The following is a 19,282-nucleotide window of genomic DNA, read 5'->3' on the forward strand; positions in this document are numbered from 1 at the left end:
AAAAGTGGATCATAAAAGGGATCAATTTAATAAGAAATAAAAATCCTTAATGTACACGTGCCAACAATGGAGCATCAAAATACATGAGGCAAAAATGGGCAGAACTGCAAGGAGAAACAGATGTATCCACTATTATAATTGTAAACTTCAACACTCATCTATCAGTAATGGATAAAATCCAGAAGGCAGAAAATCAGCAAGGACATAGTTGAATTCAATAGCACCATCAATCAACTGTATACAAGAAACATCTATAGACTACTTCATCTAATAACAGCAAAATACAGATTCTTCTCAAGCTCACATGGAACATTTACCACAACAAGACACACTGTGAGCCATAAAATGCACCTTAACAGATTTAAAAGAGTAGAAATAATACAATGTCTGCTCTCAGACCACAGTAGAATTAAACTAAAAATCAATAACATAAATTTAGCAGGAAATACCCAAAATACTTAGAAATAAAACCACACAGTTCTAAATAACAAATGGGTCAGAAAAGAAATCTCAAGAGAAATGTACAAAAGAATTAAGATACAAGATTAGTAGTCTAAAGTTTTACTTCAAGAAACTAGAAAAAGAAGAGCAACTTAATTCTAAAGCAAGAAGAATGAAATTATAAACACTAGAGTAGAAATCAATGAAATGTAAAGCAGGAGACCAATAGAGAAAAATGAAACTAAATTCTGGTTCTTTGAAAAGATCAAGAAAAATCAATAAGCCTCTAGCCAGGCTAAGAAAAAAAAATAGAGAAGACACATATTACTGACATGAGCAATGAAAGAAGGCACATAACTACAGATCCCATGGACACTGAAAGAATAATAAAGGAATATTATAAACAACTTTATTCCCCAAAATTTGATAACCTAGATGTCAATTTAAGAAACTGATGTCCAGGCATGGTGACTCACGCCTGTAATCCCAGCACTTTGGGAGGCTGAGGCAGGTGGATCACCTGAGGTTAGGAGTTGGAGACCAGCCTGGCCAACATGGTGAAACCTCATCTCTACTAAACATACAAAAATTAGCCGGGTGTGGTGGTGGGCACCTGTAATCCCAGCTATTCAGGAGGCCGAGGCAGGAAAATTGCTTGAACCAGGGAGGCAGAGGTTGCAGTGAGCCGAGATTGCACCACTGCACTCCAGCCTGGGCGACAAGAGCAAAACTCCATCTCAAAGTAAAGAAAAAAAAAAGGAAAATGATAACAAATTCCTTAAAAGACAGAATTTGCTAAAACTCACATAAGAAAAACAGACAATCTGAAGAGGCCTATATGTATTAGACAAATTGAGTCAATAATTCATAATCTTTTAAAACAGAGATCACCAAGTCCAGGTGAGTTCACTGGTGAATTCTACCAAACATTCAGAAATAAACCATACCAATTCTCTACTATCTCTTCCAGAAGACAGAATCAGAGGGAATACTTCTTAAGTCATTCCATGAGGGCAGCATTACCCCAATACTGAAACAGACAAAAACATTACAACAAAAGAAAACTACTGTGAGGATTAATTTTAGATGTCAACTTGAATGGATTAAGGAACACTGTAGAAACCTGGTAAAGCATTACTTTTGGATGTGCTTGTGATCAGCATGAGAAGGTGAGTGTGTGAGTCTAAGTGGATTAGGTAAAGATGAGCCACCCTCAATGTGAGCAGGCACCATCTAATAAGCCAAGAGCTAAGAGAGGAAAAAAAACAGAAAAAGCAAGTGTGTTGATTTATCTGCAGGAGCTGGGATATACCCATCCTCTCCTGCCCTGGCCTGTGGACTCCAGGACTTGCACTAGCAGCCCCCTGGGTTCTCAGGCCTTCGGCCTTGGATTTAGTTATGCCATTAACATTCCAGGGTCTCCAGCTTGCAGATGGCCTGTCATTGGACTTTTCAGCCTCCATAATTGTGTGAGCCAATTCCTCTAATAAATCTCTTTCGTATATCTCTCTCTATATATCCCTTTGGCACTGTCTCCCTATTACAGGAAGTCAGGGACCCCGAACATAGGGACCGGCTGGAGCCGTGGCAGAGGAACATAAATTGTGAAGATTTCATCTTTATATGGACACTTATCAGTTCTCAAATAATACTTTCATAATTTCTTATGCCTGTCTTTAATCTCTTAATCCTGTTATCTTCATAAGCTGAGGATATACGTCACCTTAGGACCACTGTGATAATTGTGTTAACTGTACAAATTGATTGTAAAACATGTGTGTTTGAACAATATGCAATCAGTGCACCTTGTAAAAGAACAGAATAATAGCAATTTTTATGGACTCCTGCAGAACCCTCAGGCTTACTAGGGTTGCGAAAACTCAGCCCTAGTAAATTTGTGGTCAGACAGGTTCTCTGCTCTCGAACACTGTTTTCTGTTGTTTAAGATGTTTATCAAGACAATATGTGCACCGCTGAACATAGACCCTTATCAGTGGTTCTGCTTTTGCCCTTTGCCCTGTGATCTTTGTTGGACCCTTATCAGTGGTTCTGCTTTTGCCCTTTGCCTTGTTCCCACAGAAGCATGTGATCTTTGTTAGACCCTTATCAGTGGTTCTGCTTTTTGTCCTTTGAAGCATGTGATCTTTGTACCTACTCTCTGTTCTTACACCCCCTCCCCTTTTGAAACCATTAATAAAAACTTGCTGGTCTGAGACTCAGGCGGGTATCACAGTCCTACCAATATGTGATGTCACCCCTGGCGGCCCAGCTGTAAAATTCCTCTCTTTGTACAGTCTCTCTTTATTTCTCAGCCGGCCAACACTTATGGAAAATAGAACCTATGTTGAAATATTGGGGGTGGGTTCTCCCAATATCTCCCTAGAGAATTCTGACTAATACAACTACAGAGAAGTATCTCTCATGAATATAGATGCAATAATCTTTAGCAAAATCCTTGGGTTGGTGCAAAAGTCATTTGCCATTACTTTCAATGGCAAAAACCACAATGACTTTTGCACCAACAAATATTAGCAAATTGAATCTCATAATCCATAGAAGAAATTATATACCATGACTAAGTGAAATTTATCTCAGGTATGAAAGGTGGGTTCAATATTTGAAAATCAATTTATGTAATCTATCACATTAACAGGCTAAATAAGAAAGATCACATGGCTCAGGAGGTGGAGGCTGCAGTGAGCTGTGTTCGCACCACTGCACTCCAGCTGGTGCGACAGAGTGAGACCCTGTCTCAAAAAAAGAAAAGAAAAATCACATGATCATATCAATAGATGCAAAAAAATAGATGTCAAATAGATGTATTTGACAAAATACAATACCCATTTGGAATGATAATAACTCTCAGTAAACTACAAATAGAGGGGAACTTCCTCAACTTGATTTAAAAAAACCACCTACAGCTAACATCATAGTTAGTGGTAAGAAACTAGAGCCTTTATACTAACATTAGGAACAAGGTAATGATGCCCCCTCTCACCACTGCTTTTCAACATCATACCGTAAGTCCTAGCTAATGCAAAAAGCAAAGAAAAGATACAGACTGGGCAAGAAGAAATAAAACTGCCTTTGTTCTCAGATGAAATTGTCATTGATGTAGAAAATTGGAATGAATTAATAAAAATCTCTGTAATAAGTTATTATACCATTCTTGTAGGATACAAGGTTCATATGCAAACATCAATTTATTTCTCATATATCAGTGAAGAACAGTGGACCTTTAAATTTAAAACATAATACTATTGGCTGGGCGCAGTAGCTCACGCCTGTAATCCCAGCACTTTGGGAGGCCGAGGCAGGTGGATCACAAGGTCAGGAGATCAAGACCATCCTGGCTTACACGGTGAAACCCCATCTCTATGAAAAATACAAAACATTAACCAGGTGTGGTGGTGGACATCTGTAGTCCCAGCTACTCAGGAGGGCTGAGGCAGGAGAATGGCATGAACCCGGGAGGCGGAGCTTGCAGTGAGCCGAGATCATGCCACTGCACTCCAGCCTGGGCGACAGAGCGAGACTCCATCCCACAAGTAAATAAATAAAACGATAACATTATTTATATTTGTACTCTACATATGAAATATTTAGGCATAAATTTTTTAAAAATGTGTAAGGCCTGCGTGAAAAAAACTACAAAACTCTGTTGAAAGAAATCAAAGCAGCACTAAATAAATGCAGAGACTCAATATTGTCAAGATGTCAGTTCTTGACAACAACTTGATCTATAGATTCAACACAATCCCAACTGAAATCCCAACAAGTTATTTTGTAGGTATCAACAAACTGATTCTAAACTGTATATGGAGCAGTGGCTTATGCCTGTAAGCTCAGCACTTTAAGAGGCAAGGCAGGAGGATCATGTGAGGCCAGGAATTTGAGACCACCAGCCTGGGCAAAATAGAGAGACCGTATTCTCTACAAAATTTAAAAAAAAATTTAAGTTAGCTGTGCAAGGCAGTGTGTACCTGCAGTCCTGGCTACTCAGCAGACAGAAGTGGGAGGATCACTTGATCCCAGGAGTTCAAGGTTATAGTGAGCTATGATCACGCCACTGCATTCCAGCTTGGGTGACAGAGCAAGACCTGTCTCTAAAGAAATACATAAAAATAAATTGCATATGGAGAGGTAAAAAGACCAAGAATGGCCAACACAATATCGAAGAAGAATGAAGTCAGAACACACACTACCAACTTCAAGACATTATAAAACTGTAGTAATCCAGACAATATGATATTTTACCTATTGGCCAAAGAACAGACAAATAAGATGGAACAGAATAGAGAATCCAGAAATAGACCCACATAAATACTGTGGGTATATAATACATAATAAGACAACTGGTCTTATTTATTTATGTGTGTATTTATGTATTTATTTATTTTACAGATGAGGTCTCGCTATGTTGCCTAGGCTGGACTCACATTCCTAGGCTGAAGCAATTCTTCCACCTCAGCCTCCTAAAGAAAACTATGGAACTCTACTGAGCAGCTGGGACTACAAGTGTGCACCACTGCACACCAGGCTGGAGTCATCTTTGACAAAGGAGCAAAGGCAATGTGATGGAGCAAAGACAGTCTTTTCAACAAATGGTGCTGGAACAAACGGACACCCACACGTAAAAAATAAATCTAGATAAAGATCTTATACCCTTTACAAGAAGTAACTCAAACAGATCATAGATCTAAATGTAAAGTACAAAACTATAAAACTCTTAGAAGATAACATGGGAGAATATCTAGATGACCTTGCATTGGGCAAAAAAGAAAGAATTGATACACTGGACTTCACTAAATGTAAAACTTTTGCTCTGCCAATGAAACTGTCAAGAAAAGAAGAAGATAAGCTACAGACTGAGAGAAAATATTTGCAAAAGATTTATCAGTTAAGGCCAGGCGCGGTGGCTCAAGCCTGTAATCCCAGCACTTTGGGAGGCCGAGACGGGCGGATCACGAGGTCAGGAGATCGAGACCATCCTGGCTAACACGGTGAAACCCCGTCTCTACTAAAAAATACAAAAAACTATCTGGGTGAGGTGGCGGGCGCCTGTAGTCCCAGCTACTCGGGAGGCTGAGGCAGGAGAATGGTGTGAACCCGGGAGGCGGAGCTTGCAGTGAGCTGAGATCCAGCCACTGCACTCCAGCCTGGGCGACAGAGCAAGACTCCGTCTCAAAAAAAAAAAAAAAAGATTTATCAGTTAAAGGAATGTTATCCAAAATATCAAAGAACTCTTAAAACTCAACAATAAGAAAGTAAACAACTTGATTATAAAATAGGCAAAAGGCCGAGCGTGGTGGTTCACGCCTGTAATCCCAGCATTTTGGGAGGCCAAGGCAGGCGGACCACGAGGTCAAGAGGTCGGAACCATCCTGGCCAACATGGTGAAACCTCGTCTCTACTAAAAATACAAAACATGAGCTGAGTGTGGTGGCTCGTGCCTGTAGTCCCACCTACTCAGGAGGCTGAGGCAGGAGAATCACTTGAACCCGGGAGGCAGAGGTTGCAGTGAGCCGAGATTGCACCACTGCACTCTAGCCTGGGTGACAGAGTTAGACTCAAAAAAAAAAAAAAAAATTAATTAATTAATTAATTAAATAAAATAGGTGAAAGATCTGTATAGACATCTCACCAAGGAAGATATACAAATGGCAATAAACTTATGAAAAGATGCTCAGCATCATATGTCCTTAGGGAATTGCAAATTTAAAAAATCAGACACCACTATGCACCTATTAGAATAGCCAAAATCCAAAACACTGACAAGACTAAATGCTTAGTTTGGTAGAAGGAAAAAAAAAACAATTTTTTTTTTTTGAGATGAAGTCTCGCTCTTGTCCCCCAGGCTGGAGTACAATGGTGCGATCTCGGCTCACTGCAACCTCCGCCTCCCGGGTTCAAGCGATTCTCCTGCCTCAGCCTCCCGAGTAGCTGGGATTACAGGCACCTGCCACCACACCCGGCTAATATTTGTATTTTTAGTAGAGACAGGGTTTCTCTATGTTGGTCAGACCTGTCTCGAACTCCTGACCTCAGGCCTCCCAAAATTGCTGGGATTACAGGTGTGAGCCACTGCTCCTGGCCCAAAACAATTTTTCAAAAGACTAAATGCTGTTGAGAATATAGAGCAACAGGAAGTCTGGTTCATCGCTGATGGGAACACAAAATGATACAGCCACTTTGGGAGGCAGCTTGGCATTTTCTTACAAAATGAAAAATACTCTTATCATATGATTCAGCAATCATATTCTCTGTATTTACCCAAAGGAGTAGAAAACTTATGTCTCCACAAAAAATTGCACAGGAGTGTTTACAGCAGTGTTTTTCATAGTTACCAAAACTTGGAAACAATCAAGATATTCTTCAGTAGGTGAATGGATTTATAAAGTGTGGTACATTCAGACAATGGAATATTATTCAGTGCTAAAAAGAAATGAACTATCAAGCCATGAAAAGATACGGAGGAACCTTAGATGTACACTATTAAAGGAAAGAAACCAATCTGAAAAGGCTACATACTGTATGATTCCAATATGTAACATTTCCAGGGGTGGAAAAAGCAAAATTGCAGAGATAGTAAAATGATCAGTGGTTGCCAAGGGTTAAGGGAGAAAGAAGTGAATCCTAATGTAAACTATGGACTTAACGTTATAACAATGTGTCAATGCAGGTTCAGTGATTATAACAAACACACCATTCTAGTCTGGGATATTGATAATAGGGAAGGCTATGCATGTATTGGGACAGGGAGTATATGTAAACTTTGTGCTCAATTTTACTGTGAGCCTAAAACTTCTCTTTTGTGGCATGGGAGTTAGAATTGTTAAAAAAATTGTTTATAATGTACCAGAGATGACAAAAGTGAAAAAAAGAAGATGAGACATGGAAGACATACATAATGTTCCATGATATTTCTTTTCTTTTTTTTTTTTTTTGAGACTGAGTCTGGCTCTGTGGCCCAGGCTGGAGTGCAGTGGCCGGATCTCAGCTCACCGCAAGCTCCGCCTCCCGGGTTCACGCCATTCTCCTGCCTCAGCTTCCCGAGTAGCTGGGACTACAAGCGCCCGCCACCGCGCCCGGCTAGTTTTTTTGTATTTTTTTAGTAGAGACGGGGTTTCACCATGTTAGCCAGGATGGTCTTGATCTCCTGACCTCGTGATCCGCCCGTCTCGGCCTCCCAAAGTGCTGGGATTACAGGCTTGAGCCACCGCGCCCGGTCTGTTCCATGATATTTCTTATTGGAATTTCAGAAGGGGAAAATACAGGCTGTGTGCAAAGGCTCATGCCTGTAATCCCAACACTTTGGAGGTCAAGATGAGAGAATCGCTTGAGGCCAGGAGTTCAAGATCAGCCTGGGCAATATAATCTCTACAAAAAGTAAAAAAGTATTAGCTGGGCATGGTGGTGTGCACCTGTGGTCCCAGGATCTCAAGAGGCTGAGGTGGTAGGATTTTGAGCCCAGGAGTTCAAGGCTGCATTGGGATATGGGTGTGCCACTGTACTCCAGCTTGGGTGACAGAGCAAGACCTTGACTTAAAAAAAAAAAAAAAAAAGAAAAGAGAGAAAGAGGGAGAAAATACATAAAATGACACATGACACATTACACATGTTTGAAGGTAAAATAGGTGAGAATTTTACCAATAAAATACAGAAATCCATAGATTCAGGACAACCAAAAAGAAATCTACACACAACATAAAGAAACCAGAACACCAAATACTTTAAGAAGAAAAAAATCTTAGACGCAACCAGAGGGAAGAGAGATTACCTTTAAAGACACAGTGACTTGAAAACAGCAGACTTTTCAAGAGTAACAGTAGAAGTAAGAAAACAAAATCTTCAATGTGCTAAGAAAAAATAACTGTGAACCAGAATGGCCTTGTTCACACATAAATCTCCTACAAATAAACAGTAGAGGAAAAACTCACTCAAAAATGAGTAAATAAAAAGCTCAAGATCTTTTGAAAGATACCATAACAAAGGTTATACCCCCCAAAATTGCCACAATGCAAATAAAAAGTGTGACAAAACATTCTGCCATGAGTGAAAAAAAACACTGCTTATATTAAATAAAAGCACAAAATAGACCAAGACGAGAGAATTAAAAGATGAAAGGGAAAAAGGGGAGAAGGGGAGGAAAGGAGGGGAAGAGGAGAAGGTGAGGAGGGGAAGAGGGAAGAAGGGAGTGGGGAATAGAAAGCGGGGAGACAGATGAAATATTATCTGGCAGAGCTTAGGAAAGAAACAGAAGAAAAAATTAAAACGTCAAGAAATTAGGGCAAAGACAGAAGCAGCAAAAGCAATCAGAAGATGCTGTAAATAAATAAGCAATATGAATGGAAATACAGAATTGAAAAGGAGTCCACAGGAAATGACAGACAGGGAGAACAGGTGAACGAGATCCATCTATGCATAATTGGAAAATACATAAAAGAAAAAAAAATAATATGTGGTGGACACACCCTAAGGTGACTCCTTGTATAATCCTCTTTTCTTGAGTGCAGGTGGAAATTGTGCTCTGTTCTAACCAACAGAATCTGACAAAGGTGAAGGGCTTTCACATATGTAGTTAAAATCCCAAGCCAGTTAATCTAGTTAATCAAAAGAGATGATCCTGCTGGGTCTGACTTAATCAGGTCTTTAAAAAAAGAACTGGGGTGCTGCAAGATTTCAGATATACTCTCTCCCCTGCTGACCTTGAAGAAGCAAGCCACCATGAATACAACTGCAAGGAAATTCATTCTTTCGACAATCAGTTGAATTTGGAAGAAAACTCAGCCTCAGATGAGACCATGAGGCCAGCTGACAACTTCACTGCAGCCTTGTGAGATGGTGACCAGAGGATCCAGTAAAACTATGCACAGACTCCTGACACATAGAGACTTTGAGATAATAAATGGGTCTTGTTTTAAGCTGCTAAATAGGTCGTAGGGTAAATTTTTATACAACAATAGACAACATATAATGGAGCAAACAAAATATTTAAAGATGTAATTGAAGAAAACTCACCAGAAATAAAAGCATATTTCAATTTATAGACTGAAAAGAGATAGCAAAACTCAAGAAAGAAAGGAACAGAAGGTCAACATCAGCAGATGGCCTAGTAAAATTCCTGATCTTCAAAGATAAAGTAAGAATCATTTGGGAAGCTAAATAAAAAGATCAAGGGCATTTATTAGGGGCAAAAAATCAGGCTGTCCTCAGACTTTACTACAATAACACCAATGCCAGTAAAAGCCTATAGAATCCTTCTGGAAAGTAAAACATAAGCCAGAAATTATATATTATGCCAACCTATGGTTGAAGTAAAGAAAAAAAGCCAGATAATAGGTATGAAAATGTAAGAACTCAGGGAATATTATTCTCATCGGCCTCATCAGCCTTTGAAAAAATGCATAGAGGGTAATCTTCGGCTAAGTAAGAGGTGAATGGAAAAACTGGCAAGAGCCTTGAATATAAAATAAACATAAGGATTATGTTTATAGAACACAGTGCAAATGTTATTAACTCTGGCAGTGTAGAGATTGTAAAACTAACAAAAGGTGGTAAGAGTGAGGAAAAGAGTAATGGCATGCTCAAGAAAGCAAAAGGAAGGAAATAAAAATAAGACTGGAAATTAAATTAGAAAACAGAAAAATGAGAGAATGAATAAGTATGTCTAAGGAGTTGTTGTTTAGAGGAAAAAAAAGGTAAAGACAAATGATCAGCTAACCAAATTAAGAAAAAAAGAGAAACAAATATACAAAATAAATAATAATAAAGAGAAATCTATAAATGCAGAAGAAGTTTTCAAAATAAAGAATAATCACCTCATTCAATCCTATATTGATAAGCTTGAAAATTTAGATGGGTAATTTCCTAGAAAAAATATATATATTTGTTTTTTCTTTTTCTTTCTTTCTTTTTTTTTTTTTTGGAGGCAGTCTCGCTCCATCACCCAGGCTGGAGTACAGTGGTGCAATCTCAGCTCATTGCAACCTCTGCCTCCTGGGTTCAAGCAATTCTTGTGCCTCAGCCTCCAAAGCAGATGGGATTGAAAAATATATTTTTATCAAAACTTCAGATAAAAGAAAAAACTAAACCTTGCCAACAATCATAGAAGAAACAGTTATCAAACAATCATTCCCTCCCATTCTCCACCCTCAAAACAGGCCCAAATAGTTTCTAGAAGAATTCTTTCTAACCATAAAGGATAATCAAATAATCCTAATGCTACTCAATGTGTGCGAGAATATAGTAAAAGAAGGCATTTTTTCTTATGAAGTGATACAAATCTGATAATAAAACTGACAAAGGCAAGAGTCATATAGGACCCAGGATCCCTCTCTTTCTGGGCCTAACTTCTTGGCATGTAGCTTCCACCTTCAAAGTCATCTTACGGTTCCAAAATGCCTTCTGCAACTCCAGTTATCATGCTGTACAGGGGAAGAGTACAGAGGGTACTTGCCAGTTTCATCAGCTTTCCTAAAAGCCCTGCCCAGTGACTCCTATTTAAATTGCTTTGGCCCATGTGTGGACACGTGACCACTCCTAGCTACAAGGAAGGCTGGGCAATGTAAACCACATTATCACCCTGAATAAAATCAGGATTTTTTTCAGGTAAAAATACAGGAGGCCCAGTTAAATTTAACTTTCAGATAAATAAGTATGTTAGAACATACTTATACTACAAAAAATTATGCATTGTTCATCTAAAGTTCAAATTCACCTGGGAGTCTTGGTGTCCTGTTTTTTTTTTTTTTCTAAATCTGACAACATTACCCATGAGGCATCAAGCAACCATAACGCTGACTTTTATAGTCCTCACTTCTTTGTCTTTTAAAATAGCTTTATCACCCAGTGTGCATCCCTAGACACGGTAGTTTAGTCTTGCCCACTAAAAAAACTCTGTATCTTTTAAATCTCTTTTAATCTAAAGTTTCCTCTTCCACCCCTTCTAGTTCCTTAAAACTAATATAATAAACTAGATGGCTTCAAAAGAATGAAGTCCAGGGACTACTTGTCCTACCAACATCAAGACTTATTTTAAAAATAGAGAAATTAAGATAGTGTGGGATTGGTGTTAGGATAGGAAAAGAACAGAGTACAGAAATACATCATAAATGTGTGAGCATGACATTCCACAGAGGGGAAATTATGTATCACTGGGATGAGAATCAACTATATTATGAATGGTGCTTGGACAACTGGATGTTATGGTAAATTGACTATAAAAAAGGCCAGCAACTGCTCCCCTCTCTGTATCCATGTTCCATTATCATGTAATGAGTCTGAGCCCAGTCACATAACTTGCTTTGGCTAATGAGATGTCAGCAAACACTGCACATAGAGGCTTGCACAATGAGGCTTATTCCCTTTTGCAACCTGCTGCCATCAAATGAAGAAGTCCAGCTAGTCTGCTGAGTGGTGAGAGCTTTGTGGCTCATTGGCAATATGCCTGCTACCCCAGTGGACAACCAGCTAACCTCCAGGGGCTGAGTGACTCAGCTCACTGGCAACTGACCACCAGACACACAAGTGAGCCAAGTAGAGCCCAGCCTCATAGGAATATATGTTAAATAAATGGTGGTTCTTTTAACCCACTAAGTTTTGGGGTGGTTAATTACACAGCAAATCTAATTGACATATATTATATGGATTCCTACTTCTCAACATACAAAAATCAATTCCAGGTAGAGACTTAAATATAAAAAATTAAACTTCACACTTTTTGATATCCAAAAAAATCCTCATAACCTCAGGTTAGAAAAGTTTTCTTTAGCAAGTTACAAAAAAAAAAAAAAATAAGGAAAAAGAATTGTCAAATGTGACTACAAAAAAACCCTTTATACCTCTACAATCACTATTAACAAAGTTAAAAGACAAATAATTAGCGTTCAGAATACATAAAGGGCATCTACAAATCAAAAAGCAAAAAATAATCAAATAAGGAAATGGGCAACAGATGTAAACAGGTAATTCACAGAAAAAGAAACACGCATGGCCAATATATATATACAAATATAACTTAACCTTATTAGTAGTCAGCGAAATGGAACTGAGAAGCCATTTCACATCTAAAAATGTTTAAAGCTCCACAATTGAGACTATGGAGAAAGGGTAGCTCTAATACACAGATCTTGGGAGTATAAATTGGTATAATACTTTGGAGATCAAATGATGATGACCTCCACCTTGATATATATGTAGAAACTCTCACACATGTGCACAACAAGGAAACATGCAAGAATTTCAGAGCACACTGTTTTTACACCAAAAAAACTAAAAATGACCCAAATATCCATCATCTAAAGAATGGATAATGTGGGAATTATAAACACCAAATTCAAGACAGTGGTTACCTCTGCAGGACAGGAAAAGAGGTGTAATGGGGAAAGGATACCCAGGGGCTTCATTATATTTGTGATGTATTTCTTAAGCCAGCGGCTGGGTACATGGGTGTATATTAATCTCTGATCCTATTCATGTGTCTGAAAGATGTCATACATGTTAAATGTATTTTTTTAAAGTGTAAACAATAAATCACAGCTAAGCTCCAAAGAAGAACTCAAAGGTTATGATGCAAAAAGAAGTTTAAGGGCTTAAGTTCATCATGAAGATGTCCCCATTTCAACCCCCAAACCCTGGGAATCACTCAGAGATTCTTCCCTAGAGATAAGTCTTTGTTTTGCTGACATGGAGAATAGATTAAGCTCAAAACAAAGCAATAAAGTACAAATTAAAAAGTTAAAGGAAAGGGCTGTAATGAATGCTAATGGCAGAGGAAGCAAGTGAAAACAAAATATTTCAACACTAGTACCATATTTCATGGGTGATAGCTGCCCCCCTACCCTGTGGGACACTCCCCCAAGTGTGGAGTTCCATCATACGGAGAAATATTATGATTTCTTTTCTTTTCTTTTTTTTTTTTTTTTGAGACGGAGTCTCGCTCTGTCACCAGGCTGGAGTGCAGTAGCGCAATCTCGGCTCACTGCAACCTCCGACTCCTGGGTTCAAGCGATTCTCCTGCCTCAGCTTCCCCAGTAGCTAGGATTACAGGCGCGCATCACCATACCCAGCTAATCTTTGTATTTTTAGTAGAAACAGGGTTTCACCATGTTGGCCAGGATGGTGTCAATCTCCTGAACTCATGATCTGCCCACCTCGGCCTCCCAAAGTGTTGAGATTACAGGCGTGAGCCACCACGCTGGCCTATATTATGATTTCTAAGCTATTTGAGATAAATCTCTTACACCCTCATAGCACAACATACAGTTGTCACTATTTTCTGGTGCATTTTACACAAGTAAACGTCCTCATCAGTGATGTAATGACTGCTGCTGTCAAACTATCTCAAATGCTCTTAAAAAAAAAACCAAACTCATAAGGGATGAATACAAAGCTAAAACAAGGGAACAACATTCCTTCTGTTTTCTTCCCACGGCACTCCCTGCTTCAGTCCTGGGTCTCCCTGGCATTAAAATGTAGAGTAAAGACACAGGGCTTGCCAGCTCAAGCCAAAGGCAGGAATCCAAGCTTTCTCTAGGTCACAGAGTACCTGGGGAAAACTCTCAGTGTCTGTCAACCGACATCAGGCACTGGGAGTTTCATTATCAAGCTTTTTTATTAGTGAGTTATTATTGATATCAATCCTCAGCTCAATAATAAAGTTGCTTTTCACTGGGTTTGTTTCAAGCCTATTGCTGAGCTTTGGTATTTTGAAGTCCACAAATTTAATAAGAAGCAAAGAAAATCAATTTAACCCACTTTATTCAAAGAACCTTTTCATTACATTATTTTACTTCCTATGTTGACATATTTCCTACAGCACATTTCCTGCTGTACAGTTTTCGCATTGCTATAAAAAATAGTGTTCTATATAGATTCCTTTTTTTGTTGTTTCTGCCTTTTTTGTTTTTGAGATATTCAGTTTCATCATCTATGTCAGGCAATTTCATTTTAGGCTTCTATAATGTATCACAAATGACCTTGATTCATTTCCTCATTTGATAAGTAAACATTTCACATTTTGATAACACGTTTGTGAGAATATTTAATCACAAGTTCAGCTAGTGTTATGCCTTAAAAGAATCACAAGGATTTTTAGTGTCCTTGTTAGTGTATTGAAATTAAAATGCACTATCCCAATTTGGGGGCTTTAAGAGTTACTGCCTGTAGAAGCTGCAGTCTTTAGAGAATTAATTTTCTCCAGGCACTATATTTGCAACTCTTACTAAATTACCTGGTTGCCTGGATATCTCCTTGGCCCAGATAGAAGAAAACCAACAATTTGCTCTTTTTCATAATCTTAAATCCAGAACCCACAAATAGAGTAATTGGTATGCAGATTCTTTGATGACTAGCTCTGCTCTTTGGAGAGCATGTTATAAATATTTTAGCCTTTTCTTTTAAACAGGTTAGCTTTATTCCTCCTTTGACTTCCTCCCACCAATCAGTAAATAAGCAAAAGCAAATAAAATTTCAGTAAAATATCCAACAAATAAAGTGTTATACCTATTGCCAATGAAAGTAATAAAGAATGTGGATAGTGTTTACAGAGAATGCACAGAGGGCCTCTGAGAAATTACAGAAGAATCCTGGGATTCTGTCAGGGGTATCCAATCTTTTGGATTCCCTGGGCCATACTGGAAGAAGAATAATCGTCTTGGGCCACACATAAAATACACTAACACGAATGATAGCTGATGAGCTAAAAAAAAAAAAAAAAAAAAAAAAAAAAGGGTCGTTGCATACATCTCATAATGTTTTAAGACAGTTTATGAATTTGTGTTGGGCCGCATTCAAAGCCGTCCTGGGCCAAGGGTTGGACAAGCTGGCTGTAATTACAACTGGATTGCAAAGGAGTTGCTCCTTGGCCCCGTTAATTCAGGGAGCCAGAACTCAAATCACTTCCTTCTGCTGAATCATCAAGCCCAAGTTAACAATTGAACACTGCATTCTGAACTGAAAGGTGTAAAGGTGAAAGCAAGTTTAAACAATCCCAATGATTTTTCTTTGTTAAATGGCAGAATCCAGCCAGTTGAGTATTTATCCTTTTGCAAAACCAGTTAACTGAATTCCAGGTATTTGTTCCAATTCAGAGTTGTTTTCATTGCACTTCATACTGAGTGGTTCTGTCAGTGTTTCTTCTGACACAGAAGTAGGGCTGGTGAACTGACTATCTGCCATCGATACAGCTTGTTCTGCCAATGTCAAATCAGCCTTGAATCTGTCAATCCAAATTAATCAACAATATTACTTTGGTGACAGGCAATTATATGTTTAATTAGTAAGTCATGCTTCTGGCATGAATATAGAGCTAGGGTTCTCAACTCTGGGCTGCAAAGCAAAATCAGGTAGCAGCTTTTTAAAAATACAGGTGCCTAACTTGTCCTAAGATGCTGATTCAGGAGATCTGGGGTAGGGCCCAAGTAACTATTTGGAAAAAGCTTTCCAAGTGACTCTGATGCAACAGGGGCAGAGACTGTCACAGAAGGTACTGATACAAATAATACATGATGGAAGGGGGTGGGGTCCGTACTTCTCCAACAAGGACAGGAGGCATTGTGTCAAGGACTATTCAAAGTGCAAAGATGATTTCACATCTTTCTTCTTTTTTCTTTTTGAGATAGGATCTCGCTCTGTCACTCAGGCTGGAGTGCAGTGGTGCAATCTTGGTTTACTGCAACCTCTACCTCCCTGACTCAAGTGATCCTCCCACCTCAGCCTCCTGAAGAGCTGGGATTACAGGCATGTGCCACCACACCCGGATAATTTTTGTATTTTAGTAGAGATGGGGTTTCACCATGTTGGCCAGGCTGGTCTCGAACTCCTGATCTCAAATGATCTGCCCAGCTTGGCCTCTCAAAGTGCTGGGATTACAGGCATGAGCTATTGTGCCCAGCCCATTTCACATCTTTCTGGAATGTCAATTTTGCTTGACAGGTAAGCAGTTTAAAACGTCATTTTTATTTTGGGTAGTGATTTTATAGGTATGTATAGATATATATATAAAACTGTCAAAACTCATCTGACTAACATTTAAGATCTGGGCATTGAATTTTATCCTTATTATAACTTAAAAAATGTCATTTTAAAGTTAAAATATGGATACATTCTAGATAGAATGCAAAATCTGCATTTTCTTTTTAGATATACTTTGAGACTTGAAAGAAGTCACCCTCTTAGATGGGTCCCTGATATAGTTTGGTTGTGTCCCCACTCAAATCTCATCTTGAATTATAGCTCCCATAATCCCCACATATGAGTGGTACCTGGTGGGAGGTAACTGAATCATGGGGGACGGTTTTTCCCATGCTGTTCTTGTGATCAAGTTGTGATGGTTTTATAAATGGGAATTTCCCTGCACACACCCTTGCCTGTTGCCATGTAAGACGTGCCTTTGCTCCTCCTTCATTTTCCACCATGATTGTGACGTCTCTCCAGCCATGTGGAACTGTGAATCTATTAAACCTCTTTTTCTTTATAAATTACCCAGTTTGGGATATTTCTTCATAGCAGTATGAAAATGGACTAACACAGAAAATTGGTAATGCAGAGAGTGGGGCACTGCTGTGAAGACAGCCGAAACTGTGGAAACAACTTTGGAACTGGGTAACTGGCAGAGGTTGGAACAGATTGGAGGGCTCAGAAGACAGGAAAATGTGGGAAAGTCTGGAACTTCCTAGAGACTTGGAGAGCTCAGAAGACAGGAAAATGTGGGAAAGTTTGGAACCTCCTAGAGACTTATTGAATGGCTTTGACCAAAATGCTGATAGTGATATGGACAATAAAATTCAGGCTGAGGTGGTTTCTGATGGAGATGAGGAACTTATTCAGAATTGGAGTAAAGGTTACTCTTGCTATGCAAAGAGACTAGTGGCATTTTGCCCCTGCCCTAGAGATCTGTGGAACTTTGAACTTGAGAGAGATGATTTAGGGTGTCTGGCAGAAGAAATTTCTAAATGGCAAAGTGTTCCAGAGGAAGCAGAGCATACAAATTTGAACAATTTGCAGACTAATGATGCAGTAGAAAATAAAAACCCATTTTCTAGGGAGAAATTCAAGCTGGCAGCAGAAATTTGCATAAGTAATAAGGAGCCAACTATTAATCACCAAGACAATGGGGAAAATGTCTCCAAGGCATGTCAGAGACCTTCACAGCAGGCCCTCCCATCACAGGCCCAGAAACCTAGAAGGAAAAATGGTTTCATGGGTCAGGTCCAGGGTCCCCCTGCTGTGTGTAGCCTAGGAACTTGGTGTCCTGCATCCCAGCCATGCCAGCCATGGCTAAAAGGGGTCAATGTACAGCTCAGGCCTGGCTTCAGAGGGTGCAAACCTGAAGCCTTGGCAGCTTCCACATGGTGTTGAGCCTGCAGGTGCACAGAAGTCAAAAACTGAGGTTTGGGAACCTCTGCCTAGATTTCAGAGGATGTATGGAAATGCTTGGATGTCCAGGTAGAAGCTTGCTGCAGGGGTAGAGACCTCATAGAGAATCTCTGCTAGGGCAGTGTGGGAGGGAAATGTGGGGTGGGAGCCCCCATACAGAGTCCCTACTGCTGCACTGCCTAGTGGAACTGTGAGAAGGGGGCCACCATACTCCAGACCCCAGAATGGTAGATCCACTGACTGCTTGCATCATGTGCCTAGAGGTGCAGGCACTCAATATCAGCTTGTGAAAGCAGCTGCGAGCGGGAGTTGTAGCCTGTAAAGCCACAGGGGCAGAGCTGCCCAAGGCCGTGGGAGCCCAGCTCTTGCATCAGCATGATCTGGATGTGAGACACGAGGTCAAAGGAGATCATCATAGAGCTTTAATATTTGACTGCCCTGCTAGATTTTGGACTTGCATGGGGCCTTTAGCCCCTTTGTTTTGGCCAATTTCTCCCATTTGGAACAGGTATATTTACCCCACACCTGTACCCCATTGTATCTAGGAAGTAACTAGCTTGCTTTTGATTTTATAGGCTCATAGGCGGAAGGGACTTGCCTTGTCTCAGATGAGACTCTGGACTGTGGACTTTTGAGTTAATGCTGAAATGAGTTAAGACTTTGGGGGACTGTTGGGAAGGCATGATTGGTTTTGAAATGTGAGGATATGATATTTGGGAGGGACTGGGGCAGAATGGTTTGGCTGTGTCCTCACCCAAATCTCATCTTGAATTATAGCTCCCATTATCCCCACATGTGGTGAGAGGGACCCAGTGGGAAGTAACTGAATCATGGGGAGGGGGTTTTTCCCATGCTGTTCTTACCATAGTAAGTCTCATGAGATCTGATGGTTTTATAAAGGGCAGTTCCCCTGCACACGCTGTCTTGCCTGCCACCATGTAAGACATGCCTTTGCTCCTCCTTCACCTTCTGCCATGATTTTGAGGCCTCCGCAGCCATTTGGAACTGTGAGACCATTAAATCTCTTTTTCTTTATAAATTACCCAGTTTGGGGTATTTCTTTTTGGCAGTATGAAAATGAACTAACACAGTCCCCATATGCAGGGAGGCAACCACTTCACTCTCCTCTGCTTGGGGTGGGGTTGAGGGGTTGAGAAAAAGAGGGGAAGAGCTTTTGAAAATACCCGGGACTAGAGTTTGAAAATGTCTGGGTTTAGAAATCCTTTCACTTCCAGTGCTTCTCATTCATTTCACTACCCATGACCCACCCCCCTCTCATCTCTTTACTGTCCACTTATCACTGGTCTTTTTGCTTAAAATGACTCCAAATCCTCAAAAAATTAAAGTTCCACTGTTTATTATAATTGGGAATTTTATGTTTATTGTCATTGAGCAGAGGGTCTAATGACACTAAGGCAGTAGTTTCAGATATTGCACATTGCAAACGATTTTCACACAAAAA

The 19,282-nt window shown here is 39.7% G+C and overlaps 1 protein-coding gene across 1 annotated transcript in view; it reads right to left on the reverse strand.

The window, feature by feature from the left end:
- Nucleotides 1-19,282, reverse strand: part of BTD (biotinidase) — a 44,923-nt gene that overhangs the window by 24,919 nt on the left and 722 nt on the right. The gene's annotated exons all lie outside the window — the stretch shown is intronic.

This window comes from Macaca fascicularis, chromosome 2 (assembly GCF_037993035.2).
Source record: "Macaca fascicularis isolate 582-1 chromosome 2, T2T-MFA8v1.1".
Classification (NCBI taxonomy): domain Eukaryota; kingdom Metazoa; phylum Chordata; class Mammalia; order Primates; family Cercopithecidae; genus Macaca; species Macaca fascicularis.